General features: G+C 41.3%; 2 non-coding genes across 2 annotated transcripts; one reads left to right on the plus strand and one right to left on the minus strand.

Moving 5' to 3' along the window:
• The first annotated feature begins 526 nt into the window (after positions 1-526).
• On the plus strand, positions 527-598 carry trnac-gca (transfer RNA cysteine (anticodon GCA)). Its single transcript has one exon. It is a non-coding gene; the product is annotated as a tRNA-Cys (tRNA).
• A 6,936-nt stretch (positions 599-7,534) lies between these two features.
• Positions 7,535-7,606, minus strand: trnac-gca (transfer RNA cysteine (anticodon GCA)). The gene has a single exon. It is a non-coding gene; the product is annotated as a tRNA-Cys (tRNA).
• Between the last annotated feature and the right edge of the window lie 7,026 nt (positions 7,607-14,632).

Below are 14,632 nucleotides of genomic sequence, written 5' to 3' on the forward strand. Positions count from 1 at the left end.
TGGCGTCCGAAGGAAGCAGAGACTCTATTGACAGAGTGTGGACTTCGGGGAGAGAGAAGCACCTAGGGTGGTGAAATGGGGTACCACTTTGAGGGGAACACCACTGATGTTAAAGGTAGGGAGTGAGGGGGAAGGAGATGAGAGTTGTGCAGTTATTTCTGTCTTTTGCCGTTTTTATATTGCTGCTTCTTGCTGTTTATTATCTATGCATAGTCACTTTACCCTACATGTACAAATGACCTTATCTGTATCCCCACACATTGTTATTTTGTGTTTTGTTTTTTTACTTTACTTTATTTTATTTTGTCAATTTTGGCTTTCCAGTCCATCACCTAAACCACTCAGCCACAACAACCTGATTGTTTTGTCTGTGAGAACTCTGTGTCCTGAGAAGCACACTGAAGTGACCTGAGCCTGAAAGAATGAAAAGAGGGTGGTGCACTGGCCTGGTAGTTGTGATCACATGGCCCTGGCCTAAAACCAACAACGTAATGATAACACTTCTGTTTGCAGCAAGATTTCAACAGGGGGTATAGCTCAGTGGTAGAGCAATTGACTGCAGATCAATAGGTCCCTGGTTCAAATCCGGGTGCCCCCTCATTTTCTCTTAGGTTTTCCTAATTACCTATCAAAAATACAAGACAACAGTACACTGTAAAAGGGTTACTGTAAATTTGATGGTGATTTACAGGCAGCTTGTGGCAAGTAAAGTTATGTATTTAATATCTCAATACAGTTACTGTAATATAAATATGGTATCAAAGCAAGCACTGTCTAATGACACACAGTCCAATAGCGTAAAATGCACTGTATTATACAGTAAAAAGGTCAATGCTACCGTAATCAGAACTAATTCAATTCATTGAGGGGAAGGGTTTGTATGTCACATATTTTACATTAATTACAAGGGATTGGTTTAAGCAGGTTGGCTGCTCGGTAAAGTGTTTACACAGTACAGTGTATTAATAAATATGCAGTGTTTTATATCGCTTGCACTTCTAGAGGCCTTAACAAAGGCTTCCAAACTGTGCTCAGGTACAGTTATTTGGATGTAAAAATGTAACATCAAATTCAGTTAAACTTAAATAAATAATAAAAATAACAATAAAAATCAATCAATTCAACTTAAGTTAATCAAATCATAAGAAAAAAGAAACAATTAACAAAAAAAGTACCATTTACTGCTCAACCATGCCACTCCAATATGTCCACTATACATTTTAAATTGATAGGGCATTATAACCACCATAGGAGTTCATTGGTACAGCATTCTCACACACAGGTGCAAATGAATATGGCCTCCTACAAGGCACACCTCAAAATATGTTAATGAGCCCAAAACAACAATACCATGCAACCACTAGTGGTCAAAAGTTTTTTGCCCTCCAAAGATACGGTACGGTACTGTATTCTGTGGAGTGGAATTACAGTACCATTTGAAATACAGAAATTTTTTCAGAATTCATCATCATTTACAGTATGCTGCAGTAAAACGTTTCAGAGGTTTTTTACTGTTTTCCATTACAGTCTCGGGGATGGATAAACATTTGGTGATACACATGCACATATTGACCAGCCTGAAGAAAAGTCTAACACTTATGATCCATCCCATAACTCAAAACAGATCATCAAAAAGTAGTTTTTTTCCCAAAAATGTAAGCACATTTTCAATTGACTAAGTACAACACACAAAATCACATAGTAACTTTTTCACCACACCTAATCCGTGTTTCATCAAGAAATAGCTTTCATATAAAGTAATTGCCTTTCCCAATGCAAAGCTCACAATACACATGACTCTCTTCTCATTTGTTTAAATACACTTAACCCTCACTTAATCCAACTGCTCTTACTGGTTAATCACTTAACCGTTAAGTAAACCTATAGATTGTAAACTGGTTTGTCTACTATACTGTATATGGATTTTGAGAACTACAGAAAGAAAGTGTGTTTGTAAAGTATAAACATCTAAATGACATGTATGATACATGATAACCATACATAATGACTACTGTAAAGTAGAAACATCTAAATGACATGTATGATACATGATAACCATACATAATGACTACTGGTTATTGCTAATTGATTCCACATAGTGGTAACCACATTTGGTCACCATTTAAAAGGGCGTGTGTGTGAACCACTTGATATTTCTTTCAACGTGGAGCAGAATAGACTGCAAGGCAGAGGAAGAAATCAAAAGAGCTCGTGGACACGGGGCCCCTCAAAGAGGTGGGCCACATCTAAGAGGTGAACATCAGAGAGAGGGAAGCAGACGGCAGGAAACTGTTGCATGATGTCGTCCGCGTCTTTGTCGTCAATTTGATCCTGAGAACATTTCAGCAAGAAAAGCGGTAAGTCTGCAGGATATGCACAATGCTCAACCATTACATTTACATGAAATGACATAATGCAAATTCACAAAACTTACTGTAATAATACTGTAACATGATCTATTGACAGTACACTCTGTTTTACCCTCAGAATTGATAGAAGACCCCAGGGTGGTGGTCGTGGCCATGTGCTGACCAACCAACAGGAGTGGGCAGTGGTGGAAATGGTGAGTGCATGAACAATGAGGACATTCATTGTGATGTGGATGAGAATTTATGGCCAAATGCTCAAGACAGGCTTGATGCAAATTAATGCATGCTTAACATTGATTTATTTTTCATTTAATTTGTTTTATTTAATTTATATATATATATTTTTTACAGACAGTACAACTGTCGTAATTATATCTGATGGATAAAAAATTAAAAAAATTGCATAAACGATTGTAGAGAATGTCTTCATTGATCACACATCGGATAGATATTATGGAAACTATAGATTTTCTGTCAATTTTGCTAGGTAATGTTACCTAGCATTACCTAATGTGAACTGTGTAATCTACTATAATTTACAGTACTGTAGCATACTACTTTCAGCACTTCAAAGGGCGATTTGAAACACGTATCTTGCATTGTTTGCTATTGGATTAACTGGTAGTTAAAACTACTAAATTAAAAGATATCATTAAATTGCATTTTATTGATTTTGTACTAAGAGTTGTGAAAATGTGCCACATACTTGTGAAAATAGTTCCAAAGCGATTTTAAAAAGAATCTAAGCTTCAGAACAATGGGGACTCATTATTCCATAAGGTTCTCACTGACTGGCTGGATGGCTTGCTGACTCACTGGCTGACGGACCTCTCCACAAACACACGCCGTGTTTATCTCTGCAGGTGAAAAAAACTGCATTTTGAAAAGTTTCCTTTGAGAATATCTGGGATGTGACGCAAATTCCAAGGAAGGAAGAACTCATTATTTTGTCAGGTTTTCACACGACTGTGTTATGTAACCTGCTACATGCAACCAGAGGTGCCATTTTTCAATTGAACCCAGTAATGAAAATAATATGGTGATTAGAAAGCCAGGGGCCCATTTTTATACACGTGCAATCTACTCTACGCATAAACCACTCGCTTCTTACACACACATGTAAATGCACTCCCCCCACACACAATCCAACTGGAGTCATGCACGCACACAAGCACCCCCTTCAACAGAACTACAAATGCCTTCCGGAGAACACTGCTGGACAATTATCCATCTTCAAAGAAGGAGTCTCTCATACTAAACTCTAGTAACTTCATAACTGTGTAAGAGCACACACACACACACACACACATACACAAACACTATGGTTCCCAAAAAGGGTTATTCGGCTTTCCACATAGGAGAACCCTTTGAAGAACCCCTTTTGATTCCAAGTAGAACCCTTCTGGGTTCCACGTAGAACCCTTTCCACAAAGAGCTCCACATGGAACCCAAAAGAGTTCTACCTGAAATCAAAAAGGGTTCTCTTATGGGGACAGCCGCAGAACCATTCCAGAACCCTTTTTTTCTAAGAGCGTACACACACAGAAGAAAGCAAGTTCTGTGCTGGAGTGGAGCAGTGTGTGTCTATGTGAACTCTTCCCACTCTGGCACAGCAGAGTGGGCGAGATCCAGGGCTGAGGCAGGAGCACAGCCGTACCCAAATTCTAATTTCCCTGCTTCAAACAGCCAACATCCAGGCAGGCAGAGTTTCATGTGCAAGTCAAGGCTTCCCTCTGCAGCATTCTTACTAGAGGCAAGTACTCTCTCCCCCTCTCCCTCCCCTGCCGTACAGTCCATTCTCTCCCTCTAACCCCGAGTAGAACATTAACCCCAGGCCCCTTCTCAATCCGTCCTTTAAGCACTACCCAGCTAATTGAAGCATGCAGTCTTAATTAACAGCGTGTCTTGATAGTAAACGGCACCCCTCATCAACCTGCTGTTTTCCCTATGAGGGGGGACTTGCTCTATTCTGATGATCATTAACTCTTTGTGTGCTGCCCGCTCCTCTGTGGCCTCACTCTAACATGTGGTTAGCATTCCAAATGGCAACCTACATAGTGCACTACTACTTTTGACCCGACGCTGTAGTATCTCCACACGTTCAAATGGATGTAGGGGTTGATGGGAGTGAATCCCCGGGGTCGTCGTCATGTGATTTATGGGTGTAGGTAGCAGCAGTGCAGAGCTCTAGGTACATGCAGGAATCAATAGCAAACGTAGTCACACCGAGATGAGGGCATAGAGCAACAGATGCACTTCAAAACTACAGGGATTTCAAATCATGTGTGTGTGTGTGTGGTACAGAGTAACAACAACACACAGACTCATTTGGCCTAGTGTCTTTTCCTGCTGCTGAGTGAATGCTGGTGGCTTTGTAAACATAGACAAATGTGCCCTACAGGAGCACCCGCTGCCCTGCAGCTCCCCCATGCCTCAACCTAATGAATTTTTAAAGACAACATAAATCAAACTGCAGGCCAGATCAATAGACCACAGAGTGGATTTCATCAGTGTTGCAGTGTCGAGCAGAGCACGGCTGTTACACACATCGCTTCCAGCCGGGCGCCTTGTCATACGCTCACTCACCATCTCCATCAGGAAAATAACATGCCTGCCCGTGTAACATACCAATGTAGTCATGTTCTTATTTCTCTCTCTTATGGTTCGATTCAATCGGAGACTCAAATTCAAGTTAATTCTGCCGCTCTCCCCAGCAGTACTGGATGAGCTGATGCAGGTCTGCTTTGTTAAATGCCACACAGAGGGTGTTCTACTCCACAGGGGTTCTCTGAATGTTGGGTCTGTTAATTCACTTTATTTCTCCCATCTGGATGATGAAGGCTGGCTCTCTCCTTCGACTCCTCTTACTGCATGGCTTCACGACACCATTGAACACGTCCAATTACCAAGCTGGGCGAGTGATAAAAGTCCTCCCTTAACTATCACTGCTGTCTCTGTGTGTATCCCGAATGGCACTATATAAAAGGAGTAGAGTGCGATTTGGGACGCAAGCTCTCATACCCACACTTAGGCTCAGCGAGAGGAGAAATTGCTCAAAGATTGGAAACAAGATCTGAGCGGGAACCATTTCTCTGAGATTGGAGAGAAAGATCTAAAGGTGGAGTGATAAAGAATTCAAAAGGGGAGTAATCGTATTAACTTAAATAAAAAATGTAGGGGAGAATACTCAATAAGGACAATATCATGGATGGAAGCCGGGGGAGAGTGATTTCTCTACAGGGAGCCTTGAAATACAGGGAGAAGAGTTTGAGAAATGAGACTTGTACAGACAGACTTTACGGTATGTTGCCTGTAAAAAATATCTGGCAATATTTTTTTTATCGAATCCAGACTGTCCCATTTTTACCAGATTATTATCTCCAGTGCACATGCCGGCAACTTTAAGAGTGGCATTACGTGGCTGATGTGGGTGTCTGTCCAGCCTATCGGCTACGTAGTTGCGCCACGCACATGAAATCAATAGGTATCTTGTTCATTTAACAGACATGGCTACCCTGATCACAGTCAACACACATATGTTACAGTAGGCTACATAATGAAATATAACAGATTAAAATACAAATAATATTTTTACCACACAGCTTGCGTCAAGGCAACATGTGGAACTGCTTTCATATAAAAAAATATATATATTCTGAAACAGAGCCCAAGGCAAGTCTATGCTTATTTGTTCCACGTTTTATGTCTTTCCTACCATCACTCTGCTTTCTTAGGGAATAGGCGTAGGGTCTTACATTGAGAGTATCTTCATAATACTAATAGAAAATAATAATGTGTGTCTCGTGTTCATATTTCACAACCTCCGCAGGCTTTTGGAGTTGCCTATATGTGATCAAGCAAAAATAATAGGCCTACTTGATTTAGGCTACATTATAGCAGTGGCGACCCATCATTCAGTTTTGCATGTTAAATGATTGTCACACTAAAAAAGCATTCCAGGTGAAGCTGGTTGAGAGAATGCCAAGAGTGTGCAAAGCTGTCATCAAGGCAAAGTGTACTACTTTGAAGAATCTAAAATATAGTTTTTGGTTACTACTTGATTCCATATGTGTAATTTCATAGTTATGTCTTCACTATTATTCTACAATGTAGAACATAGTAAAAATAAAGAAAAACCCGTGAATGAGTAAGTGTGTCCAAACTTTTGACTGGTACTGTATATTATTGAGTTAATAAAGCCGCATACAAACATGGTCTCTTTTTTGTTTTCTCATTGCACCCATACAGCTCGCGCACGTCAACGAGTGCCTGGGTAGCCAAGCGCTCAAATAGAACTTGGTTCTATTTGTGACACTTGACGCGCTGCAAGTCTCGCATCTCCTCATTAGTTTTTAGGAGCATTTACCCACATGGGTGATTGAAAGATGAACTGAGGTCCAGTTGGTGGTGTTAATGCACCTTAAAGTTGGTTGTCAACCGCCATATAAAGTCCAAACAAGAAGAAGCCTGAAGGAGGAGAGATCACTAGAAACTAACTCTGCTTACCCTTTTATCTGTGGATTAATTGTCGCAGTAGAGGACCTTGTGCATTTCAGGTAAAATAACAACCAAATGTTTATATCCCAGGAAAGATTAGCTAGCGACAGCTACCTAGCTAAATGGCCATACATGTTTAATGCTTTTCAACCTGTCCCCAAATGAATGTAGTTGGTTCAGAGTTAGTTTTGATATTTCAACCTGCATGACCTGATCTTGTCTGGTGTGGGTGGACAAAATCAACATGCACGCGATGGCACCTGCGGTCTTGTCAGCAAATAAGCCGTAGGCAGAACTTTACCGCAATTATGACTAAGTCGTTTGGCGGAAATAAAAGTAGGCTTTGTCTCCGGCAATACCATTCACATATAACGAAACGTTGGCAAAAAGTTGCCTGGATGCTAAAGTTGGCAGAGAAACATATTGTTTTGAAAGGTGTATTGGAAGGCAGAAGCAATCGCTCCTGCAGATGGACAGGAGGAGGATGGAGCGATCCCTGACAGATGAGGACCCAGATGGAGGGGGAGAGCAATCATTTGTCAAACATCTCCGATTTCGCGGGGTTATCTGATCTAATAAGTGACTACAGACAGAAAACATCATCAAATTGCATGAGTAAAGCAATTGTATTGTGACATTTGACTACTACAGAAATCCAAGAGAAAATGAGGGGGCACCCGGATTTGAACCAGGGACCTATTGATCTGCAGTCAATTGCTCTACCACTGAGCTATACCCCCTGTTGCAATAAAGTGCAAACAGAGGTGTTATCATCGTATTGTTGGTTTTAGGCCAGGGCCATGTGATTACTGCCAGGGCCATGTGATCAGACTGGGGAACCACCTCCTTTCTCTCATTGAGTATCGGTTATTGTGTGTGCATGTGTGTGTCAACAGCACCAGAGGACAGAGAGCCACAACTTCACACTGTAGCATGGGCCATGCACTGCTCTGCTGAGCAAACAATAGCAAACAAAGGAAGCTGCGTGGTGGTCACATACAAACTGGCACTCCGATACAGTCACACAAAACACACCTTTCCATCAGTCATTCTGAATAGGAACTGCTGAACCCTAACAATAACAGACACACACACCGAGAACCTGCATTGTGACCCCTTCATGCTGCTTCTGAAAAGTCAATAAGCATCAGGGCACTGTTTCTGTGTCAAGACTATCAGGTTGTCCTGGCTGAGTGGTCAAGCCAATGGACTAGACATCCATTGAGGTTCCTGTGCAGGTTTGAATACGGCTGACAACAAAAGCTTATGATACTGTCTTATGGATGTTTATAGTTCCTCAAGACTCTTCCCGGGTAGTCTCCAATGTTGTTTTTTTTCATCTAAGAGATATATTGTCAATTGTTGTTATATTGTGGAGTGCCACTTTAATAAACTTTTCTAAACTCTAAACGCTATGTTTGTTAGTTTATAAAGTCTCAACTGAGCAGTATCCAATGTCTTTATACTTTATTTTGTAAATACTCTCTGCCAAGAAGCTGATTCTCAACAGTCCTGTATTTACAGAGTAGAGAGACAAAGAACAAAGAAAAGCTCTCTGACTAAAAGCTGAATTGGTCTAATTTTTAAGGACGCTACAGTGTCCTCTACTCATCCCCATCGGCTCTGTCTCAGTGTCGGGGAAAGCTTGCCCTGCAATTCTCACTCAGCCTCTTATGGAACGTAGAGCCATGTAAGCCAGGAGGGGCTGTGGGAATTGAAAAAGCCAGAGGGCATAGCTAGGAAAGTTCACACTAAATTCTCTCTTTTTCTCTTTTAATTCTAACAGAATGGAGGAAGCACAGTTCTGAGAGCCAAAGTCCAGTGACTTTGAGGGTCGTGTTTCACAGAAAATGGGTTTTCTATAGATTTGACAGGCCAGAGAGACACATAATGATGCAAACACAACTTGAGGGAGATAAACAGAACAAACCATCATCAAAGGAAAAATGATGCGCTGTCGCTCTTTTTCCTCTGTCTCTCAAACACATATTTGAATTATGATGCGTCTCCATAAAGCAAGATCCAGAACCTCATTAACTGTGACCCCAGCTCTTGACCCCTGGGAGTAGCAGAGTAACAACGAGAGGAGAGTAGGCCTTATTCTTCACATCAGCTCGGTAATCATCATCATCATATGGATTTCCTTCCTTTCATCATTCCTGCTCTTCACAAGTCCTTTCACCCACAGTCCCACATGGTCATAGTACCTTACATCAAGACAAGACTCCCTCTCCTGTCCATTGCCATGTCAACGGAACAACAGATTCCAATGGGAAGCATTCTCATGGACCATTAGGTGCTTGTTATGGGCAGGGGGCTCAGATGGCGTTGTCATGGTTTCTCAGTTTTCTCAGACAAGAAAGTACCAATAGAAAAGGCAGGGAAGACAAAACCACTCTAGTACGGGAACCCTCTCAAGGCACAGGTATGGATGGACATATTTTATCATTGTAAAAATACCTAATTTGATGGCAATATGCAGAACACACAAGATCAGCATATTTCACAGATACCAATAACACTGATCCACCATGGTGAGGCAATGATATTGATCAGTATTGATCCCAATATTGTATTGATGGATCAATCCTTCAACAGTCTCTCGTTTAACTGCTTGGCTTATTAAAACACATAACAGATCATCTCTGAAGTAAAGGGATGACACCATAGAACTTTCAAAATGTACAGATGAGATACGCTCTTCTGCACATAAACATTTAGCAACACTTCAATCACAACCCTAGATAACGAGGATCTACAGTATAGTAACTCGGCATCCTCATCAATCACATAGCAGGGGTTGGAACCTCAATTATTTCCCAGTCGTTTTGTTCTGAACATCACTTTATATATATATATGTTTCCTTCTACTGTTCCGACCAGCAAAATAAAGTTCTGAATCGGATCGAACCCCAAAAAAGTACAGGTTCACATCGTTAGTTTCTGTTACTTTTTTAACCTGTGAAATCAACCGTTTTTTACATTTAGCTCATTAATTTAGTCCACCGATCAGTGCGGATAGAGCAGGCAAGTTAGTTGTTTACATGCGTCATGAACAGACAAATGTAGCCTATGGCGCAAGATGCGACTGAAATTCTGCGGGTGGGGAGAGAGCGAGAGAGGGTTGAGGAGGAGGCTTGAAGTGCTGGGCATCTTATGACATGCATTATATGAATTAGTTCCACAGAATTATACCGAGAAGGAGCGGCTTCTATGAAGGAACTTTAAATGTCCTTTGAGCAACCTAGCTAACATGCCTGTGTGTGCAGAGTGGCACCTTCTTACCTTTTTGTAGTTAATACATCCAATGTGATAACTAGTATCCTTAACTATCATTGAAAAAGTTCATCCATTCTTATATACAGTTGAAGTCTCAAGTTTACATACACCTTAGCCAAATACATTTAAACTCAGTTTTTCACAATTCCTGACATTTAATCCTAGTAAACATTCCCTGTCTTAGGTCAGTTAGGATCCCCACTTTATTTTAAGAATGTGAAATGTCAGAATAATAGTAGAGAGAATTATTTATTTCAGATTGTATCTATTTCATCACATTACCAGTGGGTCAGAAGTTTATATACACTCAATTAGTATTTGGTAGCATTGCCTTTAATTAGATTGTTTAACTTGGGTCAAATGTTTCGGGTAGCCTTCCATAAGCTTCCCACAATACGTTGGGTGATTTTTGGCCCATTCCTCCTGACAGAGCTGGTGTAACCGAGTCAGGTTTGTAGGCCTCCTCGCTTGCACGCACTTTTTCAGTTCGGCCCACAAATTGTCTATAGGATTGAGGTCAGGGCTTTGTGATGGCCACTCCAATACCTTGACTTTGTTGTCTTTAAGCCATTTTGCCGCAACTTTGGAAGTATGCTTGGGGTCATTGTCCATTTGGAAGACCCATTTGTGACCAAGCTTTAACTTCCTGACTGATGTCTTGAGATGTTGCTTCAATATATCCACATAATTTTCCTACCTCATGATGTCATCTATTTTGTGAAGTGCACCAGTCCCTCCTGCAGCAAAGCGCCCCCACAACATGATGCTGCCACCCCCGTGCTTCAGGGTTGGGATGTTCTTTGGCTTGCAGGCCTCCCCCTTTTTCCTCCAAACATAATGATGGTCATTATGGCCAAACAGTTCTATTTTTGCTTCATCAGACCAGAGAACATTTCTCCAAAAAGTACAATCTTTGTCCCCATGTGCAGTTGCAAACTGTAGTCTGGCTTTTTTTATGGCAGTTTTGGAGCAGTGGCTTCTTCCATAGTGAGCGGCCTTTCATGTTATGTCGATATAGGACTCAGTTTACTGTGGATATTGATACTTTTGTACCTGTTTCCTCCAGCATCTTCACAAGGTCCTTTGCTGTTGTTCTGGGATTGATTTGCACTTTTCACACCAAAGTACGTTAATCTCTAGGAGACAGAACGTGCCTCCTTCCTGAGTGGTATGACAGCTGCGTGGTCCCATGGTGTTTATACTTCCGTACTATTGTTTGTACCGATGAACGTGGTACCTTCAGGCGTTTGGAAATTGCTCCCAAGGATGAACCAGACTTGTGAAGGTCTACAATTTTTTTCTGAGGTCTTGGCTGATTGCTTTTGAATTTCCCATGATGTCAAGCAAAGAGGCACTGAGTTTGAAGGTAGACCTTGAAATACATCCACAGGTACAACTCCAATTGCCTCAAATGATGTCAATTAGCCTATCAGAAGCTTCTAAAGCCATGACATAATTTTCTGGAATTTTCCAAGCTGTTTAAAGGCACAGTCAACTTAGTGTATGTAAACTTCTGACCCACTGGAATTGTGATACAGTGAATTATAAGTGAAATAATCTGTCTGTATACAATTGATGGAAAAATTGCTTGTGTCATGCACAAAGTAGATGTCATAACCGACTTACCAAAACTATAGTTTGTTAACAAGAAATTTGTTGGTTGAAAAACAAGTTTTAATGACTCCAACTTAAGTGTATGTAAACTTCAGAATTCAACTGTAGCTAATTAAAAATCTCTCTCCCTATCTTCTGAATCAAGCTTGTAACATCAGTACAGTAGCCTATGCTTCGGAGGGGGGAGGGGCAGGTAGCCTAAACACGTACAGGAAAGGTTAAGATACCCAGCTTGCAGGCAGACACTGAAATACGTTTCTGAGTGACAGAGTGAGTGCTTTGCATAGGTGTTTTGTTGTAGGACTAGAAAAACAATACCTGGAATATTATTAACCAGTTCCCATGCTTTTAAAATAACGGTTCTGTTTTCAAACAGTATGGATCACTTTTGTTCCAGGTTCCGTTTCTGTTTCTTGAAGAATTGTGTTATTTTCCGGTTTTCGGTTCTGTTCCCTGAACCGGTTCCAACCGCTGTTCAATAAACCAACAGATGGGATGATATCATTAGTCTCACAGCTCCCCACCACACCATCATACCAGTTGACAGACCAGAAGGTGTATCTCTACGATAATGGTCACTAACAAACCAAGACATGCACGTTGACACTACTGTGATAAATTGTCAGTGATGAATGCTGCCCACCATTTGTGATTATCGGCAATTGATTAATTATTAGTGCTTTTGTGGTACCACAGCTAACCCCCTACCCATACACAGGTTTTGTGTCCCAATGCAGGCAGACGCCGAGGACTACAGATGCCGGGAAAAGGACAATGGAGATATTCTCAGCAGCAAATAGAGCCCAACCGAATCTCATGTTTATCTGAACACTTGAGGTCATTCTCATGATGTATCATTATTGTCACAATGTACGAAAACAACATTTGAAGCTTAATTATTGGACCATTTATCTTTTGGAGGACAATTTATGAAAATTCAGTGTGGAAAAATGACACTTTAATTTCCCTGCTGTAAAACAGTATACTAGCAGGCTTTAGCAGCAATGGCTGCTTTTCTAAGAACTAAAGGAAGTCTAACTCAAAATAACTGTAACTAATCAATATCAAAATGTCTAAATAGTGTGTGATGGAGGCAAACCACACTGAGGCGATCTAACAAACAGAGCCCAGCATCCATTTCACACTGAGCCCAGTCCTGTGCCCTGATGTGGGTTTTGAGAGAGAGAGAGAGAGAGAGAGAGAGAGAGAGAGAGAGAAAAGAGCGAGAGAGAGAGAGAGAGAGAGAGAAAAGAGCGAGAGAGAGAGAGAGAGAGAGAGAGAGAGAGAGAGAGAGAGAAAAGAGAGAGAGAGAGAGAGAGAGAGAGAGAGAGAAAGAGAGAGAGAGAGAGAGAGAGAAAAGAGAGAGAGAGAAAAGAGAGAGAGAGAGAGAGAGAGAGAGAGAGGGATATTGGCATATCAAAAGACCATACCTGGCCATTTCTACTGCATCCTCTAGTCTCCAACAGGGTTAGCTACCACAGAGAGATAAGTTGCACTACTCTCAACTTGGTCTATGGTCACACTCTCCTTCAGCCTGACATTAGCTAGATCTGCAGCTCTAGGTCACACTGTGCAGCCAGGCAGTTTTAATGACAGCAATTAGTTCAATTACACAACAGTCAGAGCCAGGCTCTCTCTTAATTCAGTTCAAGAGGCATTATTGGAGTGGGAAACATTGCTAAAGCAAGTGAAATAGCTAAAAACATGAACAGTAATCGTTACACTCAGAAAAGTTCCAAAAGAATAAAGACATATTATGTTCATATACAGTGTTGTAACGATCTCTCTCTCTCTCAATTTCCATTCAATTCTCTCTCCCTTTCTCCCTCTCTTTATCCTTCTCTCCCCCTCTCGACTGTTAGCAGGAGATTAGATCTGCTGTTATGTTCACACAGCAGCTGCTGACTGACTACTCCTGCTATAATCACGACTACTGCTGCACAGCTCTCTGGCTGAGGATTCTATTAACACTACGCACTCTGAGGTGAGAGGTGGCCCACCTCAAAGCCTGCTCAGAGTAATACTGAACATGGGGTGATAAAGGGGAAACGTACTTTCCGGTTAGCGGAACTGTACAGGGAGGGTACACCTGTATGTAGTCTCTCATGACTCTCATTTTGAAATCGAGTAAATGGCCAAGTTCTGGGTGCCGAGAGGAACCTGTATGTTGCTTTTTGAATGTACAGTGTAGATGCCCTTAATGTGAGGTAATAGACTGTGGCCTGAGATGGATGCGTGTATTGTGGAGTGAACCATTTATATTCCCTACTACCATCAGGTGACAACTACACCCGGCCATCATTCTGCTGGGCGATTCCACAGCAGCGCAAAACATTCTGGGAGAATGTTTTGGTAATTCTCACATAGGAACTTCTAAAAAGTCTAAAAGGCGCCTAAAATGGCCACTTTCATCATCATTTTCAAAACAAATTGTGATACAAATGTGAAAAGCATTTCAAACATAATTTCTCCCAATTAAGTTTTTTTTGTGAGAATTGCCAGAACAATCTGATATCCAAAATATATTCCGCTCCTGCTGGCATGGAATCACCCTGCTTCTGTTACACACAACTATGTTACATTCCCGCTGAAAACACAAGGTGCTTCTCTTGAACAAGTGTACCGGAATGTGTTTTCATTGATTATTTTTCCTTTTGTGCCAGGGTTATTCAAACTCAAACTACATATGATATGCTGGAATTGTAGGGTTTGCTTGCCTGCACACTCCTGCACTAGCTGCCACTCCACCATGACACATTATTCTGATAGGGACAGAGGAGTAAACACTCTAACCAGCCATAGTCTCTGCAAAGAGCCCCTTACTGTATTGCAGGACACAGACATAAGGGTAGCTAGCCTATTATTATCTCCAT

This window comes from Oncorhynchus nerka, linkage group LG26 (genome assembly GCF_034236695.1).
Source record: "Oncorhynchus nerka isolate Pitt River linkage group LG26, Oner_Uvic_2.0, whole genome shotgun sequence".
NCBI lineage: Eukaryota > Metazoa > Chordata > Actinopteri > Salmoniformes > Salmonidae > Oncorhynchus > Oncorhynchus nerka.